Source organism: Pseudophryne corroboree, chromosome 9 (assembly GCF_028390025.1).
Source record: "Pseudophryne corroboree isolate aPseCor3 chromosome 9, aPseCor3.hap2, whole genome shotgun sequence".
Lineage (NCBI taxonomy): Eukaryota > Metazoa > Chordata > Amphibia > Anura > Myobatrachidae > Pseudophryne > Pseudophryne corroboree.
Genome location: NC_086452.1, coordinates 243,627,308 through 243,649,128, shown reverse-complemented (window position 1 = coordinate 243,649,128; position 21,821 = coordinate 243,627,308).

The window sequence follows — 21,821 nt, the reverse complement described above, 5'->3', positions numbered from 1 at the left end:
CATTATCCACAATGCGCTGCTCCCTATTATCTAACCAGTTTTTGACCCAAGTGCATATTGTGCTTCCTAGCCCTGATTCTTGTAGCTTGTAGATAAGTCTCATGTGTGGTACAGTATCGAACGCTTTGGCAAAGTCTAAAAAGATTACATCCACATCTTTACCCTGATCTAGGTTTGCGCTTACTGTTTCATAAAAGCCAAGTAAGTTGGTTTGACAGGATCTGTCCTTCATAAACCCATGTTGATTCCTTTTAATGACCTTATTGACTTCAAGGAACTTCTGAATACTATCTCTTAGAATACCTTCCAATACTTTCCCCACTATAGATGTAAGACTAACTGGTCTATAATTACCTGGTTCAGCTTTACTTCCCTTTTTGAATATAGGCACTACTTACGCTATACGCCAGTCTTTGGGAACCATACCTGATATAACTGAATCCTTAAAGATCAAAGATAGCGGTTTTGCCAGTTCAGAGTGAAGCTCCATTAGAACCCTTGGGTGAATACCATCGGGCCCAGGTGATTTTTTAATCTTTAAATGTTTTAATCGGTCACAGACTACTTCCTCACTTAAATAAGTACCTACCAGTGGGATATTCTCATTATTGAGATTGTGTGTCAGTCCCTGAATTGGGTCCTCTCTAGTGAATACTGTTGAAAAAAACTCATTTAGTGTGTCTGCTATGTCATTATCATTTTTGCTTAAGACTCCCAACTTGTCTTTTAAAGGGCCTATACTCTCCTTCTTTAATCTCTTGCTATTAATGTATTTAAATAATTTTTTGGGATTCGCTTTGCTTTCCTTTGCTACTAGTTTTTCAGTTTCTACTTTAGCCGCTCTTATTTCCTTTTTGCAAATTTTGTTACATTCCTTATAGTGCTGAAATGACTCTGCTTCCCCGTCAGATTTGTATTTTTTAAATGTTCGCCTTTTCTTGCCCATAAGTTCCTTACTCTTTTTGTTAAGCCACATCAGTTTATGATTTTTATTCCTTTTTTTGCTGCTCATAGGAATAAATTTGAGTGTATTTTTAGCTAGCAGGAATTTTTGTACCTCCCATTTCTCCATAGTATTTTTTCCTAAAAACAAACCTTCCCATTCAATATCCCTGAAAAATACCCTCATCTTTTCAAAATTTTCTTGGCTAAAGTTTAGAGTCCTAGTTGAGCCAGTATAGGGCTGTTTATGGAAACTGATCTTGAATGTGACCATTTTGTGGTCGCTGTTTCCTATGGGTTCCCCTACTATGTTTGTTAAATGAGCTGGTACAGTATATAATTTTCACAAGGACATCTAACTACACTGTAGTATATGTACAGAGCTCTAGAATTGGTGCCACCCCTCACTAACTAAATCAGGGACATAAAAATATGAGGGTGTGGCTTCAAGGAGAAGCGGTGTGGCAACAGAATAGTACTGATTCACATTATACTGCATACAGTAGTAGTGTCTATCATTCACACTACACCACACAATAGTATCCAGACATTTTGGTGCCCTGTGCCAAAACAGGGCCAGTGTCCACCTACAGAACTGCAGAATATAGGGGCATGGTCACAAAATAATACCAATACATATTACGCCGCTGTGACCGGAAAGCCCCGTACGAAAGCCCTCACTGCTTTCGTGTCCCGTCCCCAGTACACAGAATGGATGTTTAGGTCACACGGGACCTGGCCTCATAGGGGATTCCTGCTTACCATCAGTAACCACCTGTTACCCACCCACTGCGCAGTGGGTGGGTGTGTACTATGCTGCCACCACCAAACTCCTAACCTGCCATGGCATCTGGAACTACGGTTCTGTTCTGTATGCATCAACACACCATCTTACCACACCTGTGTGGTGCTGACGAATCCCCACTAGTCGCTTGACTAGGCCTCTGCCAGTAGCTGGCGGAAGGTGGATCTTGGAGATGCTGGATACATCTGTGTGGGATTTACATCTGGTTACTGTTATCATTCAGGGTCCTGGGGGAAACAAAATGCCTTTTTAGATGCTGGATACACCCTAAACAGCCGTAAATTGGAGCTAGGTTTGGCCTAGCCCTGCAGGTCACAAGATGAAGCGGTCGTCTTGAGGCAGATGTTTATTTGCCCAATAATAATTCTGAAAAGAACTCAGCAATACAGCAAGATGTGACAGCAGAATGAAAGTGGTATAACACACCCCTGAAGCTCACAGGCCTCCTCTTTTTATACAGTAAAATCACAATACATCTCAGGGGGTAGTCCCCCCCCCCCCCGAGTCCTTTCCATCCAATCAGGATATCGTATAACATATAAATAAATAACATTTTAAAAGGATATAGGTGCAAAAAAGCAATTTCTTCTTTCCTGTCACACACAGACAACGGGGATGCGGTCAAGATCCAGCCGGACAGAATCCCGGCGGTTGAAATACCGACACCGGGATCCCACCGGCACAATCCCTACATATTCTCCCTCTGTGGGTGTCCATGACACCCATAGAGGGAGAATAAATTAGTGTGCCGAGCGTAGTGAGGCACTGTGCCCGCAGCGTGGCGAGTGCAGCATGCCTGCAAGGGGCTGCGTTGCGCTCGCCCCCCTGTCGGGATTGTGCCAGTCGGGATCCCGGTGTCGGTATTCAGACCACTGGTATCCCGTCCGGCAGGATTTCGTATTGATCCCAGACAAAGTTCTTGTAATTTAAACATAAATCTGCATCCTAGATAATGCAGCCTAGGAAATGTTACATCAAACTGTTGTTAAACGAAACCCACTAGTTTGCATTCATAAAACACAATCTGATTAACATGTTCCTGTCTCATTCACATCTCCATGCACCCCCAGTGTTGGCTTACACAACAGGAGATGCTGAAATCACAAACAGTCTTTTCAAACCTCAGTTTGTATCTCAAAGAAAATGTCTGCCCATCAAAAGCCTGCCCATTGTCACTTATTCCTTGCTGGAGCTAGGACAATTAACATGCGACTTTCTATGCAGAAGTGTCTCAAGAACTATAAGGCCTTTTAGAAACAAAATACCTTGTACTTTTCTCATAAGTGTCCATGCAGTTCTATAACTGCACAGTCCATAATTCTCCAACTACGCGCAGCGCAGCAATATAACATATTAAGACATATTATTCAACATACATTTAGTCATGTAAAGTGCATGGTGCCTAGAGCCAAGTGTTCCTTTTTAAAATGGCACCTAGTGCCCATTGTCCATTTAAAATAGTGCCTGGCAGCTGAGGGTTAACCCCTTCAGCGCCATGGCTGCCATTATCCATGTGGCTGGGGGTCTCCGGCCACACTCATCCACCCCAATTCAAGCAGGAAAACCAGCAAGTCATGTCCCAATGATTTGGCTCCTGGTCAGTAGTTATGGCAGGTAGAGCCTCTTTTACACAGTACGGCAGGTAGAGTCCCCTTTTATACATTACTCCAAGTAGAGTCCCCTTTTGGAGTACCCTTTTGCACATTACTCCAGGTAGATCCCCCTTTTACATATTACGGCAGGTAGAGCCCTTTTCTACACAGCATGGCAGCTCAAATCCCCTTTTACACATGACTCCAAGTAGAGTCCCTTTTTAAACATTATTGTAGGGGGGGAGGAGAGGGGGTGAGAGAGAGATTGATTTTATACTTAATTTACTCCCACCCCCACGCAGCAGAGATGCAGGGTAAGACCAGCGACGGAGCCTAGTGAGGGGCGGGAAGCTGCAGGCTGGGCTGCTGCTGAAGTGGTCAGTGTGAGCTGAGCTGGACTGAATGCCTCATCCATCCTCCCCTAACTGATCTCCCAAACGCCATTGTTCCCTGTGGCGCAGGGCACTGTGGGAGTCAGCAAGGAAGATGTCATCGTGTCTCTCCCTGGACACTGCATGGTGGGAGGGCAGAGACAGAGTATCTGATCAGGCCCAGGGAGAAGGTGCTACATTGGTGCAGGTTGTGGGTGCACTCAGAGGCAGAGGAGCTGAGCGCACACCACACAGAGGGCAGGGTAGCAAACGGCAGGCAGTAAAAGAGAACAGCCATACAGGTAGTGCTTCCAGATGGTGCATCCACAGTGCTGTTGTGCAAGGCACCACCGGAAAAAACCTAGTTATGGCCCTGATGGTACCCCTTACACACATTACTCATGGAGAGACCCTACACCTTACTTCTCCTCATGAGAGAGAGTTCTCATTAGAGGCTATTCTCACAGCACATTCATTCATTCTCTCACAGTATCCTCAATGCAAGCAGCACTGTGGACCCATAAATACAGACAGGTCGGTGGACACGGACCACACACAGCTTCACCCTCTCACTACCATCCCAGCACTGCCGTTGGTTATAAAACACAGCAGACAGTGCTACATCTGTCACCGCCACCACATGCAGGGCCAGACAATTGGGCTAGATGCAGATGGTGCACCCACAGGAAAACTGTGCAGTGTGCAAGGCACCGTCTGCACTACCCTAGTTGCCCTGCAAACATACTGTATAGAATGGAGCATAGAGTGTGATTTCAAGATTATTTGCCAAAAAAGGGAGATTCTAGGTACAGTCCTTCCTCTACAGATTGCAGTAATTGAGTGGGGCAGTATGGAATCATGTACAAATGATGAGAAAAGCGCTGGTTTATAAGAAAAAATATTGTATTTTTATTTTTTTTTAAAAGACATATTGGGGGAAATTTACTAAGCTCCCGATTTTGACCGAGATGCCGTTTTTTCATCAAAGTGTCATCTCGGTAATTTACTAAACACTAATCACGGCAGAGATGAGGGCATTCGTAATTTTTTGCAAGTCCAAGTAAAAAATTACGAATTAATACACCATCGGTCAAAACGCGGCTGTTTAAGTATGAATCTCGGTCATTTACTAAGAAGTGCAAAGCAAAAAAAAAACAAACACTGCCGTGAAAAATTACAACTCGTAAAAAAGTGCTAAAAAAAACCAGACCTTTTTTTTTTATTCGTGATTGGATAGGCATGCACGGATCCAAGAGATCCGTGCATGTATATCAGTGGGAAGGGGTGGGAAAGTGCTTATTTTTTCAAAAAAAATTGCATGGGGTCCCCCCTCCTAAGCATAACCAGCCTCGGGCTCTTTGAGCCGATCCTGGTTGCAGAAATATGGGGAAAAAAATGACAGGGGTTCCCCCATATTTAAGCAACCAGCATCGGGCTCTGCGCCTGGTCCTGGTCCCAAAAATACGGGGGACAAAAAGAGTAGGGGTCCCCCGTATTTTTAAAACCAGCACCGGGCTCCACTAGCTGGACAGATAATGCCACAGCCGGGGGTCACTTTTATATAGTGCCCTGCGGCCGTGGCATCAAAAATCCAACTAGTCACTCCTGGCCGGGGTACCCTGGGGGAGTGGGGACCCCTTCAATCAAGGGGTCCCCCCCCCAGCCACCCAAGGGCCAGGGGTGAAGCCCGAGGCTGTCCCCCCCCCATCCAATGGGCTGCGGATGGGGAGGCTGATAGCCTTTGTTGTAAAAGAAAAGATATTGTTTTTAGTAGCAGTACTACAAGGCCCAGCAAGCCTCCCCCGCATGCTGGTACTTGGAGAACCACAAGTACCAGCATGCAGAGGAAAAACGGGCCCGCTGGTACCTGTAGTACTACTACTAAAAAAATACCCAAAAAAAGACAAGACACACACACCGTGAAAGTATAATTTTATTACATACATACACACATACATACATACATACTGACCTTAAGTTCCCACGCAGGTCGGTCCTCTTCTCCAGTAGAATCCAAGGGGTACCTGTTGAAGAAATTATACTCACGAGATCCAGGGGTCCAGGCTCCTCGGGAAATCCAGGGGTAATCCACGTACTTGAAAAAAATAACAAAACGGTGTCCCGACCACGAACTGAAAGGGGACCCATGTTTGCACATGGGTCACCTTTCCACGAATGCCAGAAACCCACTTTGACTTCTGTCTAAGTGGGTTTCTTCAGCCAATCAGGGAGCGCCACGCTGTAGCACTCTCCTGATCAGCTGTGTGCTCCTGTCCTCACTGACAGGCAGCACACGGCAGTGTTACAATGTAGCGCCTATGCGCTACATTGTAACCAATGATGGGAACTTTCTGCCCTGCGGTTGACCTAAAGTGACGTCATCGCTGAGCAGAAAGTTCCCAGCATTGGTTACAATGTAGCGCATAGGCGCTACATTGTAACACTGCCGTGTGCTGCCTGTCAGTGAGGACAGGAGCACACAGCTGATCAGGAGAGTGCTACAACGTGGCGCTCCCTGATTGGCTGAAGAAACCCACTTAGACAGAAGTCAAAGTGGGTTTCTGGCATTCGTGGAAAGGTGACCCATGTGCAAACATGGGTCCCCTTTCAGTTCGTGGTCGGGACACCGTTTTGTTATTTTTTTCAAGTACGTGGATTACCCCTGGATTTCCCGAGGAGCCTGGACCCCTGGATCTCGTGAGTATAATTTCTTCAACAGGTACCCCTTGGATTCTACTGGAGAAGAGGACCGACCTGCGTGGGAACTTAAGGTAAGTATGTATGTATGTGTGTATGTATGTAATAAAATTATACTTTCACGGTGTGTGTGTCTTGTCTTTTTTTGGGTATTTTTTTAGTAGTAGTACTACAGGTACCAGCGGGCCCGTTTTTCCTCTGCATGCTGGTACTTGTGGTTCTCCAAGTACCAGCATGCGGGGGAGGCTTGCTGGGCCTTGTAGTACTGCTACTAAAAACAATATCTTTTCTTTTACAACAAAGGCTATCAGCCTCCCCATCCGCAGCCCATTGGATGGGGGGGGACAGCCTCGGGCTTCACCCCTGGCCCTTGGGTGGCTGGGGGGGGGACCCCTTGATTGAAGGGGTCCCCACTCCCCCAGGGTACCCCGGCCAGGGGTGACTAGATGGATTTTTGATGCCACGGCCGCAGGGCACTATATAAAAGTGACCCCCGGCTGTGGCATTATCTGTCCAGCTAGTGGAGCCCGGTGCTGGTTTTAAAAATACGGGGGACCCCTACTCTTTTTGTCCCCCGTATTTTTGGAACCAGGACCAGGCGCAGAGCCCGATGCTCGTTGCTTAAATATGGGGGAACCCCTGTCATTTTTTTTCCCATATTTCGGCAACCAGGATCGGCTCAAAGAGCCCGAGGCTGGTTATGCTTAGGAGGGGGGACCCCACGCAATTTTTTTTTTTAATTTTACAGTGTTTAATAAAAAAAAAAAAAAATAGAACCCCAGCACGGATCACACAGATCCGGCCGAGATTAATTGTAAAAAAGTCGGCAGTGTTTTGCTAATCACTGCCGTAAAAAACACAAAAAAAACACGAATGACATCGACATCGGAAGAAAAGAAAAACCCGAATACGACAGCTTAGTAAATCCATCGTAACAAATTCAAAAAGTTGCAGTTTTACACTTTCGATGTCATTCGTGATTGAACTTTGACCTGAAACGGGAAAATACGAATCTTAGTAAATTTACCCCATTGTCTACAGAATTTACCCAATAAATATGAAGATGAGCATCAGCCGGCTGGCATACTTTACATACTCACATTAAATATACAATGACAACAATTATAGCACAATTAAAAAGGTAAAAAATAAAATGGCAACAAATAAAATGCAGCAATAGAGATGGTGAGTTACTGCTCACCAGTTAGAAGCAGTCATTAATAGGTATGTACTAAATCCAAGATTTTATCAGGTTTAGTATATAGCAGTGATAAAAAAAATGGTTATTCACAGATATCAGTAAGAATTACTGTTTTTCACAATGTTATTGATTATCCAGAGTTTGCAACAATGAGAGAAATGTTCAAATATAGGGGGTAATTCAGAGTTGATCGCAGCAGCAAATTTGTTAGCAGTTGGGCAAAACCATGGGGTAATTCTGACCCGATCGGGACGGAACTGCGAATGCGCGGCGGGCGCATTGCACAGGTGCTTCGTTGCCTGGCGATGGCCGTCACAGGGGAGCAATGCTGCAAATGAAGAAAACAGTCGCAGCGGCGACCGCAAGAAGATTGACAGGAGGATGGTGTTCCGGGGCGTCAACTCACCGTTTTCTTGGCGTGGTGATCCGAATGCAGGCGTGTCCAGGCGTTTGGAGGGTGGATGTCTGATGTCAATTCCAGGACCTGCATCGTTGAAATCATTGCACCAGGTAATTATGTCTAGGGCTAGTCTTGTTTAACACAAAACATTTTTTGCATAGCAGGGCTGCACAAGCGATCGCAGCCCTGATATGCAGATATACTCTCCCCCGTAGGCGGCGTCTAGTTGATCGGACGGGCAGCAAAATGTTGCTACGTGTGATCAACTCGGAATGGCATGTGCAGAGAGAGTTAGATTTGGGTGGGTTATATTGTTTCTGTGCAGGGTAAAAACTGTCTGCTTTATTTTTACACTGCAATTTAGATTTCAGTTTGAACACACCCCACCCAAACCTCTATGCACATGTTCTATCTGCCCCTCCTGCAGTGCACATGGTTTTTCCCAACTGCTAACAAATTTACTGCTGCGGTCAACTCTGAATTACCCCCATAGTTTATAGTAATTTAAATGAAATATGCAGAAATGTATTTACCACTTTTAGGAAATCATAAAAGATCACTGGGGGTCAGTACGAGTTGATCGTAGCCCTGCAAAATTTTGCAGGGCTACGATCAACTCCATAGACATGTGGGGGAGCGTCCAGCACAGGGCTATCCCGCCCCGCATTTCAGTGCCGGCCCCCCCCAGCAGAAGTGCAAAAGAATCGCACAGCGGCAATGCTTTTGCACTTTAGGAGTAGCTCCCGGCCAGCGCAGCTTTAGTGTGCTGGCCGGGGGCTACTTGTCGCTCCCTGGCCCGCCTCTGCCTGTCAATCAGGCAGAGGCGATCGTACTGCAGCAATGGCCTTCAGCCGTCTGGCATGCGCCGGCGCACTGCGGCGCCGGAGCATGTGCAGTTCTGACCCGATTGCACCGCTGTGATAAACTGCAGCGTGCGATTGGGTCAGAATGTCCCCCACTGTCCTCCCGACCACTGGTGCAAAAATTCTTTCTCATATGGCCATATCCAGAGGATTTCATAGGTATGTCCATGTGTAATCCGTAGTTGATTATATTGAATCCCTGTTTGGGATAAGTATATTGCTGCCAATAAAGTGTTAAACTCTCCTTGCTGTGATTTTTGCCAATGGCAGGGATGGTCTCCTGCTCCCACTGTATATTATTTTGTTGCAAGGTAGCTGGCGACTATAATTGAAGGTGGGATTCTCCCACTGTGCCCAATGGCAGGGTGCACACCACTCTCTATAGCAGCCTTTTCTCACCATTTGTACATATATTTCTTGGTCATTCGGGTTGAGTATACCCGCAGATAAGCAGCAGGTATCTGGGGAACTAATAGGTACCTGATCAATCTTTGTTCTTGTTTATCAGTATGGAATCAGAAGCTGCTTTAGGTATCTTGTCAGCTAGTCATGTAGGGCTTTTAAAGTCAGTAAGCCAATCTTGAAGATGATTCGCCATCTTACAGGCAGCCAGTGGAGGGAGTAGATAATGGGTGTTATGTGGCTGTAATGGGGCTGGTTGGTTGCCTGGCAGCTACATTTTGTAACTGCTGTAAGCAGTGCAATTCTGTTACTGGGAGAACAAGGAAGAGGGCATTGCAGTAGTTTATTTGAGATGCAAATGCATGTAGTAAGTGCTTTATTTCTCGCAATGTTCCTCAGATGAAAGAATGAGGATTTGATTGTGGCTGATATCTGATGTTTAAGAAGTGTCAAGCCACTATCCAGGACAATGCCAACATTACGCACATGATCAGTGCTTTGTCATTCTGAACCCACAAGTGTAAGTCCAGTTGATTGGCTTTGCTGCAGTCTTGTCCTTTGATGTTGAGGTCCTATCATAAGGACCTCTGTTTTCTCAGGATTCAGTCACAGTCAGCTCATCCATTCCTCAACTAAATAGTCATTGGGTTGTCTGTTCCCATAGCAAAGAACAGGTACAGTTAAGTAGCATCTGCACAGCATGGTAGACCAGGCCATGGTGTCACAAATGAGGGCTGAGGCTGACCTGGGAAAGCCTCAGACATTGGAGCTGGCATGTATGTGAACCGTGGAGGTTTAATAGGGTTCTTGGACATACAGGAGATCTAAGCACCATTTGCCCGAAGGCGTGACGACAACAATGGATTATATAAAACAAAGTCTGTTTATTGAACACACAGTTAGACACCTTTCCAATTCAGATAACTTCAACAGTAGATGTGCAGGGTAAGATAACAGTGCAGTTCCTGGGAGCGCAGTGGTAATGAGTGTTGTGGCTATGCAGGATGAAATGAGACAAAGTCTTTGCAAGACCCTGAGTTGGTAAGTCCATAGGCCACAGCTAACCACTGTATCATGGAACGAGCTGGTACTGCCCAGCAGATGACACTCTGGAAGCTGGGGTTGACACAAGTGCACAGAGGTTGAAGGGAAACGTTGAAGAACTGCTGGGGATGCCGGATGGAACCAGTGCAGACAGAAAGGTGTATTGAACTCACCGCTGAAGTTAGAGTCCGATGGCGGGTATCGATGGTGACCTGTGGTTCGATGTTGTGAGGTAAATGAAAGCGGATTGATACTGGAACACCACAGGAGATGGAGAGTGATACCGGAAGAGATACAGAACACAGCTGAGAGCTGGAAGTGACTCAGGAATACTGCTGGAAGCAATACTGGAACAATGCTGGAAGCTGGAAGCCAGAGATGAAGTCACTGTGGATCACGGAGAGCAATGTTGGTAGGAAACAAGAGCTAGGAGTGATACTGGAACACTGCTGGAAGCGATTCTGGAACACTGGAAGCCGGTGATGGATCACTGCAGATCACAAGACACAATGCTGGAACACTGCTGGAGTCAGGCAGCACTGCAGGATGGTAACTGGTGCGGGGTCTGTTTAAGTGGAGCAAGGTCACAGGAGCTGGAATACCTGGAAACACAAGCTGGAACATCCACAGACAGGAGAGACATGTATCACTGGGTTAGACAACCAAAGCACTGACGATTAGGCAGCCTTGATGCAGGATATTTATACCAGCTGGGAAGCAGGTATTGGCTGGGCAATCAGGCAGAGTCCAGAGCGCAGCCGATAGGCTGTAGAGTGACATGTGATGAATTCAAACATGGCTGTGCCCATGTTTGATCCTGGAGGGAAAGTCTGTTTGTACTTAGCATGTGGAAATCTGTGGTAATGGCGGCACATGCCGCAGAGGGCAGGAGACGTCATTCATTATGACAGGAGGGATTTGCTGTGTAGTTGCCATGACAGCGCTGCCAGGATCACAGAGGGGAGACTGAGGCAATGTTATACAGCGCACTGCACGCAGACAGCGCAGGTGGAATCCAGGCTTGGAGCGCTGGGCCAGTTTCAGGAGACACTTGGAAGGTAAGAAGTGATGACTAATTACCCGGATCGTGACACATGGCACCTGATTATTTCACCCAGTGGTAGCATGTGTACTGCAAAAAAAGCATGGGTATAGTATAGAACCTTGTGGGACACCACATTGAAGTGACACAGGTGACAATGAGTGTACTTCAGACAAAACTCTCTGTGACCTGCTGCTGAGAAATTACTTGAACCCGTTAAGGACTGTGCCATCCAGGCCACATAAATTGTTATTGTGCTCAATCAGAAAACCACAGTCCACTGCATCAAATGCTGCAGAGAGACCCAGAAGGGTTAATATTTAACCTTCACCTCTGTCTCTTGTCATTAGAAGATAATTTAACACACACCAGGGGGTATATTTACTAAAATTCGCATTTGTGTCAATTTGGAGGGAGATTAAACACGAATGACATCGAATGTGTGAATTTGCAACTTTTTTTAGATTTTTTACGCCACATTTACTATGCTGTCGTATTCTGCATTTTCGTTTTTTCCGGTGTCGATGTCATTCGTAATTTCGGCCAGTGTTTTACGGGAGTGAATAGTAAAACACTGCCGACAATAACACAATGAATCTCGGCCGGATCTGTGAGATCTGTGCAGGGCTTCATTGTGCACCTTTAACAAAAAAATAAAGTGTTAAAAATCAAGAAAAAAATTGCGTGGGGTCCCCCCTCCTAAGCAAAACCAGCCTCGGGCTCTTTGAGCCGGTCCTGGTTGAAAAAATATGGGGAAAAAATTGGCAGGGGTTCCCCCATATTTGAACAACCAGCACCGGGCTCTGCGCCTGGTCCTGGGGCCAAAAATATGGGGGACAAAAAGCGTAGGGGTCCCCTGTATTTTTAACACCAGCACCGGGCTCCACTAGTCAGAGAGATAATGCCACAGCCGGGGGACACTTTTATATAGGTCCCTGCGGCCCTGGCATTAAATCACTAACTAGTCACCCCTGGCCGGGGTACCCTGGAGGAGTAGGGACCCCTTAAATCAAGGGGACCCCCCCTCCAGCCACCCAAGGGCCAGGGGTAAAGCCCGAGGCTGTCCTTCCATCCAAGGGCGGCGGATGGGGGGCTGATAGCCAAGTTTAAAAAAAAATATTGTTTTTTGTTGCAGTACTACAAGTCCCAGCAAGCCTCCCCTGCAAGCTGGTACTTGGAGAACCACAAGTACCAGCATGCGGTGGAAAAACCTGCCCGTTGGTACCTGTAGTACTACTACAAAAAATACCCATCAAAAAACAGAACACACACACCGTGACAGTAAAACTTTATTACATACATGCACACCTACATACACACATACTTACCTATGTTCACACGAGGCTCGGTCCACTTCTCCATGTAGAATCCACGGGGTACCTGTGAATAAAATTATACTCACACAATCCAGGGTAGCTTATGTCCTCTTCTACTTGTAATCCACGTACTTGGCAAAAAAAAAAACGAAAAACCCGAACCACGCACTGAAAGGGGTCCCAGGTTTAAACATGGGACCCCTTTCCCCGACTGCTGGGACCCCCCGTGACTCCTGTCAAAGAGGGTCCCTTCAGCCAATCAGGGAGTGCCATGTCGTGGCACTCTCCTGGTTGGCTGTGCGCTCCTGAGCTGTCAGTCAGGCTGCACACGGCAGAGATACAATGTAGCGCATAGGCACTCCATTATATCCAATGGTGGGAACTTTGCGGTCAGCGGTACCAGCGGGCCCATTTTTCCACCGCATGCTGGTACTTGTGGTTCTCCAAGTACCAGCTTGCGGGGGAGGCTTGCTGGGACTTGTAGTACTGCTACAAAAAATAATATATTTTTTTTTACACTTGGCTATCAGCCCCCCATCCGCCGCCCTTGGATAGGGGGGACAGCCTCGGGCTTCACCCCTGGCCCTTGGGTGGCTGGAGGGGGGGACCTCTTGATTTTTAAGGGGTCCCCACTCCTCCAGGGTACCCCGGCCAGGGGTGACTAGTTAGTGATTTAATGACAGGGCCGCAGGGACCTATATAAAAGTGTCCCCCGGCTGTGGCATTATCTCTCTAACAAGTGGAGCCCGGTGCTGGTGTTAAAAATACGGGGGATCCCTACGCTTTTTGTCCCCCGTATTTTTGGCACAAGGACCAGGCGCAGAGCCCTGTGCTGGTTGTTCAAATATGGGGGAACCCCTGTCAATTTTTTTCCCATATTTTTACAACCAGGAGTGGCTCAAAGAGCCCGAGGCTGGTTTTCCTTAGGAGGGGGGACCCCACACAATTTTTTTTCCAGATTTTAAACACTTTCCCACCCCTTCCCACTGATAAACATGCACGGATCTCATGGATCCGTGCATGACTATCAGAACACGGTAAAAAAAAAGCAGGTCTGTTTTTAAACTGCTTTTTTTTACGATTTGTATTTTTTCACAGCAGTGTTTGGCTATCGCCGGCAGTGTTTGTGAAATATAATTTTTAGTAAATTACCGAGCTGTATCAAATAACAGGCGTATTTGACTGATGGTGTATTCATTCGTATTTTTTTCCTTTGACTTCCCAAAAAAATTTGAATGCCCTAATCACTGCCGAGATTTGAGTTTAGTAAATTCCCGAGATGACACTTTGAAGAAAAAACACCAAATCGGTCAAAATCGGCACCTTAGTAAATATACCCACAGGTCAGTTTCAGTACTTCTACTGAAATGTCTTCTACTGAATCCTGATTGGAATGGATCATAAAAATCATAGGTGTCAGGTGGGGTTTCAATTGATTTGCAACCACTATCTCAATAACATTTCCTAGAAAGGGAAGGTTTGATACTGGTCTGTAGTATTTTTTCAAGAGTGTGGGAGAGATGTACTAAGCTTTGGAGAGTAATAAAGTAGGGAGAAAAAAACTACCAGCCAATCTGCTCCTATCAGTGTCGGACTGAGGCATGTAGGGCCCACCGGGGGAATGCAGTAGTAGGGGCCCATGTTTAGGGGTGTGGCCAGTCTTTAGAGGGGGTGTGCCCAGCTGCCACATTGGTTTGCCTAACCATTTTGCATGGGTTGGTCCCCTAGATAAATATATACAGTAAATACTGTGGTGCATGAATAATAATGTACTAGGGGGGTAATTCTGGGTTGATCGCAGCAGGATTTTTGTTAGCAGTTGGGCAAAACCATGTGCACTGCAGGGGAGGCAGATATAACATGTGCAGAGAGAGTTAGATTTGGGTGGGTTATTTTGTTTCTGTGCAGGGTAAATACTGGCTGCTTTATTTTACACTGCAATTTAGATTGCAGATTGAACACACCACACCCAAATCTAACTCTCTCTGCACATGTTATATCTGCCTCCCCTGCACTGCACATGGTTTTGCCCAATTGCTAACAAAGATCCTGCTGCGATCAACTCGGAATTACCCCCTAGATTAGTAACAGCACAGTCTGGAACCTGATCCCTACAGGAGGCGGTGGGCCCCCAGCCAGTAGGGCCCACCGGTGGTTTCCCCTGTACCCCTGTGGGCTAGTCCAACCCTGGCTCCTATTGTTTTAGGCTGTGTTTGAAAAATGACAGAAGCTGATTGGCTGGTACATTATCTCTCAGGCTTAATACATCTGCCTCAGAAGTCTTAGAGCGGCAGTATGTATTTTCTGTACCATAGTAACTAGGTGTTGTCATGTCCCCAAGTTTTTTTCTGGCATCAAAACAAAAATAGTCTTTTAATAAATCTGCTTTGTAAAAGTAACTGTCCCTCATTTCCCTATCTCATTGTACATTAAGTTGGTGTGGTGACAGTTACAGTGCATTTAACTACAATTGCTTTATTCCTTTCCTGGTGTAAAATAATTCTAAACTCAATCATGGTTCGGTCAATCCAAAGAAACAAGTGCAACCCAGTACTAACAAAAAAAAGAGAAAGTGATTCACACTGGATCTGCCTAGTGTACCCAAAGCAGCTGTAATGGAGGGTGTCAACCTCCTATGAGAATTATAATTTAGTGGAATTAAAGATACAGCGCTATTAAAGTAACTTGCTAAAAAATATAATGGATATTGGCCCTCATTCCGAGTTGTTCGCTCGTTAATTTTCTTCGCATCGCAGCGATTTTCCACTAACTGCGCATGCGCAATGTTCGCACTGTGGCTGCGACAAGTAAATTTGCTAAGAAGTTTGGTATTTTACTCACGGCATTACGAGGTTTTTTCTTCGTTCTAGTGATCGTAATGTGATTGACAGGAAGTGGGTGTTTCTGGGCGGAAACTGGCCGTTTTATGGGAGTGTGTGATAAAACGCTGCCGTTTCTGGGAAAAACGCGGGAGTGGCTGGAGAAACCGGGGAGTGTCTGGGCGATTGCTGGGTGTGTTTGTGACGTCAAACCAGGAACGACAAGCACTGAACTGATCGTACTGGAATAATAAGTCTCGAGCTACTCAGAAACTGCACAGAAAAATCTTTTCGCAATATTGCGATTCTTTCGTTCGCAATTCTGCTAAGCTAAGATTCACTCCCAGAGGGCGGCGGCTTAGCGTGTGCACTGTTGCGAAAAGCGGCTAGCGAGCGAACAACTCGGAATGAGGGCCATTACCAATGAAAATATATATATTCAATAAACATAATGGTGCTGCTGATAAAAAGTAATGATTCAACATTTATTAAAATTAAAAAATAAACAATGGGATGCTCCACATAAAAGGTCAATGTAAAAAGAGAAAATTACTCACATCACACTTTCCAATATGCACAACAATATACTACTGCAAGACAGTGAATACAGGTCTGTTTTGTACTAGGGGTGTGCACTGGACCATTTTTCGGGTTTTGTGTTATGGTTTTGGATCTGGATCTCCTTTGTGTTTTGGCTCTGGATTGGTTTTGCCAAAACCACCCTTGAGGGTTTTGGTTTTGGATCTGTATTTTTTTTTTAAATCATCAAAACAGCTAAAATTACAGAACTTGGGGGTGTTTTTGATCCTACGGTATTATTGTCCTCAATACGATTCATTTCCACTCATTTACAGTCTATTCTGAACACCTTACACATAACAATATTGTATAAACAAGACATGCACACTTTAACAAACCAATCATTTCAGTGACAGGGACTGCCACACCTGTGGTTGTAATGATTGGCTTGTTTGGGCCCCCACAAAAAAAGAAGTCATTGATCTCTCCTTGTACAAACTGACTCTACAGAAGCAAGATGTCATCATCATCCCCCAATTCCTCACCCCCATCAGTGTGTACATCCTCTTCTTCACAGACTATAAATTTATCCCCGCTGGAACCCACCATCACAGGTCCCTCAGTACTTTGTGGAGGTAATTGCTGGTAAAGGTCTTCCTCATGGAATTTGTAATTAATTTTGATGAACATCATCTTTTCCACATTTTGGGGCAGTAACCTCCTACACCAAATGCTGACAAGGTTCCCGGCTGCACTAAAAACTATTTCTGAGTACACACTGGAGGGTGGGCAACTTAAGTAAAACAGAGCCAAACTTGTTCCTAACTGATCTGCATCACCGCCAGCGGGTCTCTTAGGAAAATTATTTTTTTTCCCTTGCAACCGCAGTTGATGGAGGAAATGAAGGAGGAGATATTGCCGTGTCACATTCCGCTTGAGCTGACAATTTTCTCATGAGCATGTGTATGCACCTCTGCAGATTTGTGTCTGCAGGAAACAAAGATATAATGTAGGCTTTAAACCGAGGATCAAGTACGGTGGTCAAAATGCATCGCTCTGATTTCAACAGATTGACCACCCTTGAATCCTGGCAAAGTGAATGAAGGGCTTCATCCACAAGTCCTACATACTTAGCAGAATCACTCTGTTTCAGCTCCTTTTTCACTTTCTGCAGCTGCTTTTGCAAAAGCCTGATGAGGTGAATGACCTGACTCAAGCTGGCAGTGTCTGAACTAACTACAATTGTGGCAAGTTCAAAGGGTTTGAGAACCTTAGACAATACAGAAATCATTCTCCACTCCGCTTGAGTCAGGTGCATTCCCGCTCCTTTCCCTATGTTATAGGTGGATGTGTACGCTTGAATGTGCTTTAGCTGCTCTTCCATCCTCTGAAGCATATAGAGAGTAGAATTTAACATCTTTACCACCTCTTCCTTCAGCTGATGGCAGGGCAAGTTCAAGAGTGTTTGTGGGCGCACCAGTCTTCGACATGCTATTGCTGAATGTCAAAAATGGCCACAAATTTTGCAGGCCACCGACAGCATCTCCTGCACACCCGACATTTAAAAAAAAAATCTGCACTACCAAATTAATTGTGCAAAAAAACATGGGACATGTTGGAATTCACCCAGATGTAAAGCTCTCACAATATTGCTGGTTTTGTCAGATATCACAAATCCCGCGGAGAGTCAAAGTGGGGTAGGCCATTGTGCAGAGATTTCACTCAGTTTCTCTAAGAGGTTCTGAGTGGTGTGCCTCTTGCTGAAACTAGTGACACATTGTGTAGCCTGCCTAGGAATGAGTTGGCGTTTGTGAGATGCTGCTGGTGCTGCTGCTGTTGTTGCTGGGGAAGGCAAAACATCTACCTAGTGGGCTGTCACAGTCATGTATTCCTTAGTTTGCCCTGTTCCTCTTGACCACATGTCTGTGTTTAAGTGGACAGTGGGTACAACGGCATTTCTGAGGGTACTAATTACTTATTTTGTAATGTCCTTGTAAAGTCTGGGAATTGCTTGTCTAGAGAAGTGGAATCTGGTTGGGATTTGGTACTGGGTACACAGTACGTCCATCATCTGTCTAAATCCCACTGCACAAATGGTGGATACTGGATGAACATCTAACACCAGCATAGTTGTTATGGCCTCAATAACCTGCTTTGCAAATGGGTGACTGCTGTCATACTTCATCTTCCTCGCAAAAGACTGTTAAACAGTCAATTGCTTTGTTACAGTAGTACAAGTGGTCTTCCTGCTCCCCTTCTGGGATGAAGATCAACTCCCAGCAGCAACAACAGCAGCAGCAGCAGCATCTATAGGCGTAGCACTCAAGGAACCTACGGAAGAATCCTGGATAAGAGAGGAGTCAGTAATGCCAGTGACATGGCCTACAAGACTACCTCCGATCCTGATTGAGGAGGAAATTGACGATGAGCGTATTGGTGGTGTGGATTGCAGGCGCTTGGATACAACAGAAGAAAGGGAACTAGGTGTCACTGGAGTGGTTATAATCCTAGCCAAAGTTTCTGAACTTGACAATGAATTTTGATGAATGTGCTGCAAGTGATATATAAGGGAGGATGTACCTAGGTGGTAAACATCCTTACCCCTACTTACTATGGATTGAGAAAGGCTACACATGGCTTGACACTTGTTGTCTGGATTTATGGAGAAATAATTCCACCCCAAAGAGGTGGATTTTTTGGTGTTTTGCCCAGGCATGTCAATGGGCTTTTTCATCCCATGGCCAACAACTGTCTCCACTGGTGCCTTTTTCAAGCAAACCACATCACTATCAGAATACTCATCGTAAAATTCCTCCTCAACGCAAACTACACCAATATCCTCCTCATCTTGGTGTATTTCTACCGTTACATCCTCATTCCCAATTTGTGATATTTTTGTAGGCACACTTGGTTCCGGTGCCTTTACAAGTTTCCATTTTTTAACTCTTATACAGGAAGGAGGGCTTACATTATCATTATGAGCTGCAGAACCACCAGTTATAAACTAAGGCCAAGGCCTTTCCGTCCCACTTCATATAGTGAATGGCATATTGCCAATTTTACATTTCTCTTCAGCTAACTTTAATTATTTTTTTTTATCACCTTCAAATATTTCTTCTTTGACTTTACATGTCCTCTATGCTATTGGTCATCGGATCTAGCCAATGATGTTGATGGAATTGCATTGTTGTCATGACTAGAGGCAGCAGCTTCAGCACTAGTAGTAGTGGTTCCTGATCTTTCACTTTTTTTACCTACATTTCTCACGCACTGAGTGACTGAGTGATGCCCCAATAGAAATATATTTTTTGCTTTGGATCATGCACAGATATATAGCAGCAGTGTACAGCAGTACAGGTAGTCATCATTGAGTGACGCACCAATAGAAATATATTTTTTGCTTTGGATCACGCACAGATATAGAGCAGTAGTGTACAGCAGTACTGGTAGTCGTCATTGAGTGACGCATCAATACAAATATATTTTTTGCTTTGAATCACACACAGATATATAGCAGTAGTGTATGGCATCCACAGGACTAGTAGTTAGAGTGACGCGCCAATAGAAATATATTTTTGCTCTGGATCACACACAGTTATTAGCAGTAGCGTACGGCAGCCACAGTACTAGTTGTCAGAGTGACAAACAAATAGAAATATATTTTTTTCTTTGGATCACACACATATATACACATTTTGGTTTGCCATAAAAGAATATGTATTAAATAACATTACAAAGAAGCATATTAAGACAAATCACAAGTCATGGCTATATCTCTCAGTTCATGGCATGCAAAACTGTGCCATACATAGCAGGATATAGCAAAGATGTATGTGGACACATCTGTACATCCAAATCACTGGAATTAAATGGCAAGATCACTGTAATTAATAATTATAAATCACGGACATTAACTGGCAAAATCACTGTAATTATACGTCCAAATCAATGGAATTAAATGCCAAAATCTCGGTATCGCCTGCCTAGTGAAGTGGAATCTAGATGGGATTTGGTACCGGGGACACAATACCTCCATCAATTGTCTAAATACCACTGCACTAATGGCGGATACCAGGTGCTCATCTAACACCAACATAAGTGTCAAGGCCTCAGTAATGAGGGCTTCCTCCGTCATGTGAAACTGAACCACTATTCATGAACATAGGCCAGGGCCTCAGCCGCTCCTTGCCACTCCGTGACGCAAATGGCATATTGGCAAGTTTACGTTTCTCTTCAGACCATTTCAATTTATTTTTTGGGGTCTTTTTACTGAACATTGGCTTTTTGGATTTTACATGCCCTCTACTATCATATTGGGCATTGGCCTTGGCAGACAACGTTGATAGCATTTCATCATCTATGTCATAGCTAGTGGCAGCACTAGGAGGAACTGGTTCTTCTTGATCTTTCCCTATTTTATCCTCAAAATTTTTGTTCTCCATTATTTTTTGGGAGTTATATGAGACAATGGGGGTCATTCCAAGTTGATCGTAGCTGTGCTAAATTTAGCACAGCTACGATCATCTTTCCTGACATGCGGGGGGACACCCAGCATGGGGCTAGTCCGCCCCGCATGTCAGTACGGTCCCCCTCACAGAAGTGCAAAGACATAGCACAGCGGCAATGCCTTTGCACTTCAGGAGTAGCTTCCGACCAGCGCAGCTTTAGCGTGCTGCCCGGGAGCTACTCCTCGCTCCCTGGCCCGCAGTGGCTGCGTATGACGTCACTCAGCCGCTGCGGCCCGCCCCCCGTTCGGTCCGGCCACACCTGCATTGTTACCGTTTCGCCCCCTTCCGCCCATTGACCGTCTCTGTCTGTCAATCAGGCAGAGGCGATCGCTGTCCTACTACGGCCTTCGCCTGTCCCGCATGTGCAGGCGCACTGCGGTGCCGGCGCACGCATAGCAGGGACCTGTTCGCTCTGCTGCATTAAACACAGCAAGCAAACGGGTCGGAATGACCCCCACTATGCGACACAGGAATGACTGGAAGGACTGATGGACAGGACACTACCACTGATCTGTTGCAGCACAACAGGTTGTTGTTATAATTATTATACTGCAGCAGTGGACATATAGCAGCAGCGTATATCGTCACTGGAATTACTGATGACACAGGACACTACCTCTGGTCTGCACAACACAGCACCACTTTATACAGCTTCACTGGATATATGGCAGCAGAGAACACCAACATCCTTGAAGGATGCAGCCACATTTTGATTGGGGGCAGGCAGAGGAGGCAACCAAGCATTACCTGGGAAGGCCACACAAAACGGTGTGGGTCAGGACCATTTTCAGGGTGGCTGCGTGACGTCACATACAGTCGCTCAGAAACAAAATGTCCGCTGTTTGCCTGACAGCGCAGCCAGGGGTCAACCCTAGATACGATGTGTCTGAAATTAAATTGCAAATGCATTGTGAGGTGGCCAACATGTGCTGGGTGGCCTTGCCCTGTTCTGATCGGCCCTCAGCATATGCAGAGATGAACGCAGATCCAGCTGCATTCGCAGCAATCTGCGTTCATTTCTGAATAACCCCCTATGTTCTTTGTTCGCATTCCAGGACCCAAGGGTTTGTAACATCTTTCAGATGGATGACTACATTTTGGCAAACATGCTTGACCCTAGATTTAAGTCCAATGTAATGTTGTTTTTCTTTCCAACTGACACACATCTTAAGAGATGCAAACAGAAAACAAGTTGTCAGCTCAAGTGACCCAGTTTCTCCTGCAATTGCTGCTTCAAGGAAAATAAATATATATATATATATATATATATATAATTTCCCAATCTGACTCAAGCTGATAC